At 47.9% G+C, this 9,652-nt stretch overlaps 1 protein-coding gene and 1 long non-coding RNA gene across 3 annotated transcripts in view; one reads left to right on the top strand and one right to left on the bottom strand.

The window, feature by feature from the left end:
• LOC309522565 overlaps nucleotides 1-3,372 on the bottom strand; it is a 48,188-nt gene extending 44,816 nt beyond the window's left edge. The window contains exon 1 of the long non-coding RNA XR_014215135.1: nucleotides 3,344-3,372. This is a non-coding gene — a long non-coding RNA (uncharacterized lncRNA). The remainder of the gene's footprint in view (nucleotides 1-3,343) is intronic.
• Nucleotides 3,373-3,709: 337 nt separating this feature from the next.
• Nucleotides 3,710-9,652, top strand: part of S1PR2 (sphingosine-1-phosphate receptor 2) — a 73,651-nt gene continuing 67,708 nt past the window's right edge. Inside the window, exon 1 of one of the 2 annotated variants that reach the window (XM_082205883.1) lies at nucleotides 3,710-3,783. The gene's annotated coding sequence lies outside the window, so the exon portion shown is untranslated. The remainder of the gene's footprint in view (nucleotides 3,784-9,652) is intronic. The other variant, XM_082205882.1, reaches the window with a different exon arrangement.

Below are 9,652 nucleotides of genomic sequence, written 5' to 3'. Positions count from 1 at the left end.
GTGCCTGGTGTTCTTGAGGGTCCATTCGGCTGTGCACACACCACATCTTTGAAGTACATTCTTTCCCTCAAAGGCTTCTGGGCACTGTAGTTTGTTAAAGGTTGGTGAGAATTGTACCCCCTTGAGGGGTAGACTGCAGCACCCAGAATTCTTTGAGGGGGTGAAATGTGCTGCAAATGTGCTTTAAAGGTGTAGCCCAGCTGTCAGTGAAATCATGAAATGAAAGTAGAATCACAAGTCTCAGTCTGGTGTGGATGACACACTGACTGTTCACTCCCATCCCCAAATCGGCAAGGTATTCTGTCCAATCCCAGGCATGTGGAGGCTGGTTGTGATTAGTCAGAGGTGAAAAGTAGTCTGCACACACTTCATAAGTTCTTGCTTCACATTTGCAGGACTGAAAACTCTCCCAATGCTGTGCCCTGGCTCCAATTAAACTATTATTGTTGTCCAAGTGGCTGAAATTATTAGTTTGTTCAATGTTAGGGAAAGAAGAGTATTGGGGGGGGGGGGAGGACATCTGACTCCCGCATGCAACAAGAATTGTTCCTTGACCCTTTAAAGGCTTTTATAGACTGGCTATTGAGCATGGGTATATTATGTTTTCTCCTAAATAATGCATGCATTAATATGGCACGAGTGGTTTAACCTCTAAATGAGAGGTGATGGGACTCACCAAGTCCTGGGGTTATGCGTGTAGCTCCCGACACCTCAGTGTCACAGTTTACCTGGGAGCTGGGCTACATGATCTACAAGAGAAGTGTGATCAAGGACTCCTTGCAATGTCAGTGTCAGGGAAACACATGAAACTGCCTTGTACCAAGTCAGGTCATTGGCTCATGGTCTGGCTTAGTATTGCCAACACCGACCCACAGCGGGTCCCCAGGGTTTCAGGCAGGGGAAATTCTCGGCCAACTTGAGATGCTGGGGACAGAACCTGGGACCTTCTGCATGCAAAGCAGTTGTTCTACAACTGAGCTATGCTCCTTCCTCAAATGTCACAATGATAGCTGAGGGTGAAACTAATTTCACTTTGCACACTATTTGACTGGAAGCCCAAGCAATCCTGTCCAGTCAAGGAGTTGATTGGATTCCTTATGCATTCTGCCTTAGCTGCAATCTTATGCATACTTACTGGGAGTGCCACTGAGGAAGCGCAGATGGGATCAGGCTCCCAGCATGTGCGCGCAAAGTTTAAGCTTGAAACCCAGAAAATCTAACTTCTGTTTTGAGGGAGGTTGTTGCCACCATCACAGTTTCTCTGTTTCTCATTTATTGGGCTCATTCACATTCCCAACCTGCTGTCAGGCAAAATCAATATTCTGTTTGTTACAATGGATGGGGGAAGAGATCCTAGGGAGTACCAGGGGAGAGGCAAGAGAGCACCTCCCTGGACGAAGAGTTCCCTCCCGCTGCACCTCTGTGGTTCCTTGGAAGAAGGGCACTTGTTGCAGCCTCATCTCTCCAAAAAAGGCACTTTGCCCATTTAGTGCTCTCCCATAATTCTTTTCTGGTGCCATCACTGGAAATGGGTTTGCTACCATACCTGGGAAAGAACAGAGAGGGAGGAACCAGCAGCCACAGCTGCTGAAGAGATACTAGATATGAAGGTGTAAAGCAGGGAAGGAGAACTTGTGGTGCTTCATTTTTTATTTTAATGCTTTATTAATTTTGCAAAAATCAATCGACAAAAACAATCCAAGATCAATACATGTTACAAAAAGAAAAAAATTAGATTCATACATAACAGATTCCATTATGACTTCCGATCACCCCAATGTGGTTCCTAAGTTACATTTTTGACTGCACACTTTCCATTGTCTCTCATAAATTGTCTCAATTGTCTTGGTTTTGTAAGGTTTCCTAGTGTCTTTCAGGGGTCAATCAAGACCTGCCAAAGAATTTAGATGTTTACAATGTTCTTTTATGTATACTCTCTAAGTGTCCCATTCTCTATTAAATCACTGTTCTGTATCATCTCTAAGTCTTCCTGTCATTTTTGCTAACAGCGTATTCTAGCATTTTCACCTGCCAGTCCTACTTAGTAGGAATGAATTCTCCTTTCCATCCTTTAGCTATTAAGATTATTGCTGCGTACATCTATTGCATACATGAAAATTCTCCTTATATTTTTTGGAATATCGTTACTCATTATACCCAGCAGAAAGGCTTCAGGGTTTTTTTGCAAAAGAAAATTTAAACATTTTCTTAAGCTCATTGTATATCATTTCCCAAAATTCTCTCCTTTTTTTACAGTTCCACCACATGTGTATCATTGTACCTTCCGCCTCTCTGCATCTCCAACAATTGCTCGACCTGGTTTTATACATTTTAGTCAGTTTTGAAGGTGTTCGGTACCAACGGCAAAACATTTTCATGAAATCTCTTTCAGGTTATAACACACACTTGAATCAGAGTCTGAATGAGCTTCTCCATGGTTGTACAGTCGCACGGAGGCGACTTTTGCATATAGTGTAGTCCACAAATTCTCAATGGGATTTACATACGGGGAATTCCCTGGCCAATCAAGAAGAAGAAGAAGAGTTTGGATTTGTATTTGCTGCTCTGTCATGAATTTCTTCACTGCTTTCGATGTGTGACAGGGGGCTAGGTCCTGCTGCAATAACCCAGTACCATCAGGATACCTCTTTTCCAGCTCTGGAATAGCTCTCTTTCGTAGAACCTCAATATATTGTGGCGAGCGCATCATTCCTTCTATTGGCTGCAGGCTTCTGACACCAGTGATCAACTGACTTTTCATGTTTGTTTTGAGTACAGGATTAAGAGTAAGATAGAAAATGTGCTTTGTTTCAACTAATTTGCACAATGGTGTGTGTTATTATCACATATTAACTTAATAATAAATTTGCATTCCTAATAGTGAGACCCACTTAATTTTGGCCAGATGGAAAGAGGATAGGGCTCCTGTACCTTTAACGTGGGTGAAGAGGAGGCTACACAGCTATGAAAGGGGCACGAGCCCTGTCCTCCTTTCCACTGCACCACCCGAATTAAATTCTTTTATATCATGTGTAGCTGCAACGGAGCACCTTCTCAATCACTTCTGAAAAACTGGAATTCAAAACTTGTGCTCATTCAAAACTTGTGAGAACACCTGACCCCCCAAACCCCAAATGCCCACCGGGCCACCTCCATCCGCAGAACTGGCACTGCCAGCACACAATGCGCTCCAGTGCTCCCTTCCAGCAATCCTGAAGCAGACACTGGCCTTGCAAATAGGTTGCCAGCTTATCAACCCGCCTCTGCTCCTGTGCTGCGGCCACGGGTAGCCAGGAGGGGTGGGGCTGCCCCCCATCAAGGAACTAAAGAAAAACTAACTAACCAACCAGTTGCGTCTCAGATAACTCAGCTGCGGCTGTGGGGCAGTTTCCTGTGCCCGGTTCGTCTCCCCCCCTCAGCAGCGGGGGCCACGGGAAGCCCGGCCGCGGCACGGAGCCCAGGACGCTCCCGGGCTGGAAGCATCGGGGCCCCGGGGCAGAGCAGCCCGCCCTGAAGAGGCGACGGGACGCCCAGCAGCAGCAGCAGCAGCAGCAGCAGCTCCCTCCGTCGGGCGGCGCGCGGAGCTCCCTCTGCCGGGGAAAGCGCGGCCCCGCCGTCGGCGCGCCGCCGCCTCCTCCTCCTCCTCCTCCCTCCCTCCCTCCCTCCCTCCCTCCTCCGCTGGCTCGCCCCGACGCCTGGGCGGGCGGACGCTGCGATGGAGGAGGCAGCTGGGCAGCCCCGCCGGAGCCCCCGCGCCGCCGCCGCCGCCGCCGCCGCCTGGAGGTGAGTGCCCCGCCGGGACCGCCCGCGCCCCGCTGCCCGCGCCGCCTCTGCTGGGCGCCGCTCCTTCCCCGCCGGCCAGGCCGCCCGCTCCCCGACCCGGCGCCGCCACGGGCTCCTCGGCGGAGCTGGGCGGGGAGGCGGCGGCTGCTCCCGGGGAGGGCGGATCGGGCCCCGGCGAGCGACGCGGCTCTCCCGGCCCGGCCCGGCCCGCCCAGCTGGGCGGCGAGGCGTGAGGACGCGCTTCGGTTACTTTTGGAAGGGGTGGGGCGGGAGCCGGGAATGGCCCCAGTCCGGACAAGCCTTGCTGTTTATGCTCCTGCTTCGGGTCATTGGGCACAGTGTATTGGAAGCAAAATGCCTGTCCCTCCGCCGGTGGGCATGGGGGGGGAGCGGGGGGGGCGGAGGGGCAGAGCATCTCTGCATGCGCAGCATCCAGAGGCACATTGCCCCCCCCCCCGCAGGTCAGTCCACTTCCAGTCTGGGGGCATCTTCAGCTATTGCCCTCCTGCTCTGCTTTTCTCCAAGGACTTGTTTAGGAAGGTCCCCCCTTCTCTTGTATACAGAAGGTATCTTGCAGTCCCGTCCAGCTTGAGGGAACATCCCAGAATGAGCACAAAAAGAGGAAAGTCTGTAAGCAGGTGCAGAAAAAATGAGTTTATTCAAAGCAAACATAGAAGCTCTAACAGCCTTGACACATTTTGGGCCCTTCACGAGGGGAACTCTGTGTTAAGAAAACATAAGCTTTGAATAATAAAATAATAATAATAATCAAGCTCTATTCAGGGCATCGTGGGACGCGGGTGGCACTGTGGGTAAAACCTCAGTGCCTAGGACTTGCCGATCGGAAGGTCGGCGGTTCGAATCCCCGCGGCGGGGTGAGCTCCCGTCGTTCGGTCCCAGCGCCTGCCCACCTAGCAGTTCAAAAGCACTCCCAAGTGCAAGTAGATAAATAGGGACCGCTTTATAGCTGGAAGGTAAACGGCGTTTCCGTGTGCTGCGCTGGTGCCGGTTTGCCGGAGCAGCTTCGTCACGCTGGCCACGTGACCCGGAAGTGTCTTTGGATGGCACTGGCCCCCGGCCTCTTAAGTGAGATGGGCGCACAACCCCAGAGTCGGTCACGACTGGCCCGTACGGGCAGGGGTACCTTTACCTTTACTTATTCAGGGCATGTGGGTTGAGAAGTTTTGTGGGACTGTATCTTCTGAAGGCAGCTCAGAATAGCTTTTGATTTTAAGAAGCAAGACTCTTCTCTTCAGTCAAAGCTTATATTTTCTTTAACACACACAGGTCACCTAATGAAGGGTGTTTGTTGCTCAAAGCACACTGATCTGTTGGAAGCAATTATGCTACTTACTCCCCCCCCCCAAAAAAAAGAAATTGCTTTTGAAAATAATAAAACTGTTACAACAATAACTTGGCACAAGTCTGGTTATGCAATACAATCTTCACAAAAAACCTTTACCTGGACTTTGTCTTAAGACATTAATGGTTAATATAGCCTCTCCACAGACCAATTGGAGAGTTGGTGGGAGAGAATTGTTACCTTCTTCCCTTACCTATGAAAAGAAAGGAGACTGAACCCAGTTATGGACTGTTCTTGTGATGAGCTTTACAATCCACACATCAATACAGTATTCCATATTTTTGCCTGGAAAGCCCAGACTGAAATGGTGCTTGTGGGGCCTCCTAGCAGCGTTTACACAGTATGGATGCAAAGTATATTTTGAGTGTTCGCTATGCTGCCTGTTATCTTGGTAATCTTTCTAACAGCCTTGTAAAAGAGGCCAGTATTAATATCCCTCTGTTGCAAGTGGGGAAGAGAGCCAAGAGACTGCCTTGCCCCAGCCAGGCAATCTAGAAGGTTAATGGTTGATGTGAGATTTGGACTAGGTACTTTCTGGTGTGTTCTCTCTCTCTCACGTAATGGCATGAAATGTAAAGAGGGGTTGTGAATCCCCAAACACTCAGGGGCTTGTGATGGACTCTGATGAGTGAACTTTCAGATGGAAAGCTAGCACACAAGCCACAGGACTGACCTGCCTTGCACACTCAGCTTCTCAGCCCACACTATTCACAGATTTGCGGTGAATTTGCAGATTTACAGGTTTTAATCAGCTGCATGGTTATAATCAGAAATTATCAGGATTGCAAAGGATTTGACCTGGAAACCTAACCACAAATGTAATGTTTGGGCACCACAAAGAGGTCACAAAGCTTCTCTTAATATAATAATTATTTCTTCCGGCGCAACAAGCCAGCCTATAGTTTTCAAAGAGGCCTTATGCCTTCAAGCATTGGATCTTAAGTCTATCATTTGCTCTCAGGCTTATTAAAACTGCAAGGCTGTCTCAGATCAAAGTCTGGAAGGGCCACACAGCTTTGAGTGGCACTGTGGGGGCTGGGAATAGGTGGAAGGCAGGAATTGCAAGAGTTTTCAGGCTGTTGGCTCCAAAGACGGGGTTCATAGAGTCATAGAATTGTAGAGTTGGAAACGACCCCAAGGGTCATCTAGTCCAACCCCCTGCAAGGCAGGAATCTCAACTAAAGCATCTATGACAGATGGCCACCCAACCTCTGCTTGAAAACCTCCAATGAACCACCACATCCCAAGGGAGCCCATTCCACTGTCTTAGCAGCTCTTGCTGTCAGAAAGTTCTTCCTATCAGCAGCATGGAAGGGGCTTGCTGCCAACTCTTTCCCCTCTGGCCATATTGTTAATGTTCAAAACAGCCACCTCCCAGCCTGCTTTTATTCTGACAAAGAAAAAGATATGAGGGACAGATGCTCTACACCAGGCATGTCCAACAGGTAGATCACTGGACATCCATGATAGATCACTGGTAGATCACTGGCTCCCCCCAAAGAAGCTCAAAAACTTTGGCTCCTGTAAAAAAAGCTCAATAACTTTGACCTGAACCCCCCCCCCCGGGGTAGAACACTGCCAGTTTTTAACTCTGTGAGTAGATTGCAGTCTCTTGGGAGTTGGCCGCCCCTGCTCTACACAACTGGGTGCCAAATGTCTTGTCAGAATGATCTGTCAATTTGACTCCTCGATCTTGAGTTTGTGTTGTCCTCCCTGGAGTCACTTTTCCTCTGTTTCCTGTGGTTGCCTCTGTCCCCAGATCTCAGTTGTTCCTCTGCAGTCTGTTATTAGGACTGACAGTTTTCCGTGTCCTCTTGAGAGGGGGCAAGGCTCAGTGGTTGAGCACATGCAGATGGTCCCAGGTCCAGAATGCAGTTAGAAGTACCGCCTAAAGTTGGTAGAAGATGAGGCTCTGAGGAAAATGAGAGAGGAAGGCACATCTTTTTCTTGGGAGATTTTTGTAGGTGTTTGCCTCTCTAGCATGGCTGTGAAAGAACCTCTGCCCAGGGCATTGTGGAGAGCAGTTGGTTGTTAAAGTAAATTATACTGGCCTTGGCAGAACCATAGATCATATTATTCCCTTCTTTTGCTTTGAGTCACAGTACTGCATTTGTGTGGAGGCATTGTGTACGGGAACTAGTGGCATGTCCAACCCCAAAGGCTGCTGCGTCTTGGAGACAGTATGCTTTTCCTCATGCAGATTGGTCTCTTGAGTGGAAATGCACTGAGCTGAGGTTTTCGGGCTGGAGGATGATGATGATGATGATAACGCACTGTGAAGCTGCACAGTTGCTTGTCTGTTTTAGGACAGTGAGGGCAGGGAATTGGTAGTGGGATTAGGATAAGGGACATTGGGTCGATGAACCAATAGATTGATGAAGAGACTGCATACATTCAAGTGTAAAGAGGAATCACTACAGTTCTTCAACTGTATTTATGTGTGTATCCAGTGTATTTGCTGGATAATTTCAATATAGATGTTGCAGTTCACTACTTTTTTGTTTTTACACAAGCAAGTGGTATAGGAAATTTAATTAATAAATGGCATAGGAAAATCCCTGCTGAATTAGAACAAGAATCTACAGAGTCCAGCATCCAAGATCCAACAGTAGTCAGCCAGATGTCCCAGGAAGCCTCAAGTGACAAACTTGTCTCATTTTATGTCTCCCAGTACTGATATTCAGAGGTACAGTGGTACCTCGGGTTACAGACGTTTCAGGTTACAGACACTTCAGGTCACAGACTCCGCTAACCCAGAAATAGTACCTCGGGTTAAGAACTTTGCTTCAGAATGAGAACAGAAATCGTGGAGTGGCCGCGGCAGCGGGAGGCCCCATTAGCTAAAGTGGTACCTCAGGTTAAGAACAGTTTCATGTTAAGAATGGACCTCCAGAACGAATTAAGTTCTTAACCCAAGGTACCACTGTATAATGCTTCTGAACACTGTGTTTCCATGTAGCCAATGTGGCTAATAGTCACAGATAGACCACAAATTTCTCTAATCCCCTTTTAGAGCCATCAACCATCTCAGTGGTAAATATCAATGTTATGCTGAATTGCATTGTACAAAGACCTCTTTCCATCAATCCTCTGCCCTTTCAAGAGAGGGCAAATATGTTTGTGTCCATATTCTCTGCACTGATCTTTTTCCTAACTTGGTTATCTTTTATTTCTAAACTAAAAAGCCAGCCTTCTGGTCATTTTTGGCTGTAACACACTTACTTGAGATTTGCTTTTGAATAGCAATGCATGGATTGTGCTGTTAGTTGCTTTCTCTTTTGGTACATACATACTAGCTCTGATTATTTGTCCATGTAGCCCCATACTGTCTGTTCTGACGGACAGGGAGTGTCCCATGGAGGAGACTGGCATCACCTGCTATCAGATCCCTTTTAGCTGAAGACACCGAGGGTTGAACCTGGAGCCACCTGCTTGGATGCTCACACTTGTCACTGACTTGTGGTCCCCCCAGCCACAACACTCCTTCCAGCTCCTGAATATCCTCATGGAGGGGGAGCCGTCAGAACTCTGGTTTTCCAAAGGCAGTCACACTGCAGATTTATATAATGGCACTGTGGCAAATAACAGTGTTATAAGAAAAAAAAAGTCTTCATTTTGTCTCACAGTACTTCACAGCAACACTGAGTTTCTAGTTTTTACTGCCACAGAACATTGAGTACTCTACTCAGCACTGACCCAGGGAAACTCTTTCAGTGAAGTGCACATATTAATTACATATATTTCCTCTTTGGGGACTGTCAGGTGCTTCTTGGGCAATTTTAAAGGCCCAGTGATAAATTTATCCAAATCAGGAGTTAGGCAGGAAGACCCATTTTTAAAATGCATTTTGGTTTCTATTCATAGCACAGTGGTGTCCTCCAGATGTTAATTGCAACTCGTATCAGCCTCAGACTGATGGTCAGGGATGATAGGAGTTGTAGTCCAGCAAGATCTGTAGGGCACCCCATTGACATAACATGCATATAACTGGTGCTTGTTCTTGATTGCCAGCTACTGAATGGAGCAGCAAACCTTAAATATTCCACACTCAGAAAGTTCTGAGACAGAGAATGGCCATGAGGATCTGATCCCAGCCAGAGCTGTTTGTTTTAGACGCTCCTCAGACTGTCCTTCAAATCAGCTGTCACCTTTCTCATTCTGTGGCACTCCCTGCCTGCCAGAGCTAATGAATATACAGACCAAGGACTTTTCCATTCACTTCATCACCATCTTCTAATCAGCCTATCGGAAAGTGCAGAACGAAGCTTTCGTTCGGCATGCTCTTTCTCTCTCTTCCCTCCCTCCCCAGCTTGTGGGAAGAGATCCTTAGGAGAGATCCTCCCCCCTCCCCTCCCCCCATCCCTTCCTCCTGCCTCATTGCTTTTCCCAAAGCCTCTGGCCAAATCTCCGCCAAACAACAAAAACCATCTGTTGATATCTGTGGCCAGCACAACCACATTCCTCAGGCTTCGGATGTGCTGGAGAGGCTTGGGGTGGGGGTCTTTT

Source organism: Podarcis vaucheri, assembly GCF_965113315.1.
Source record: "Podarcis vaucheri genome assembly, chromosome: 17".
NCBI classification, from domain to species: domain Eukaryota; kingdom Metazoa; phylum Chordata; class Lepidosauria; order Squamata; family Lacertidae; genus Podarcis; species Podarcis vaucheri.
This window is presented reverse-complemented; position numbering and strand designations above follow the sequence as displayed.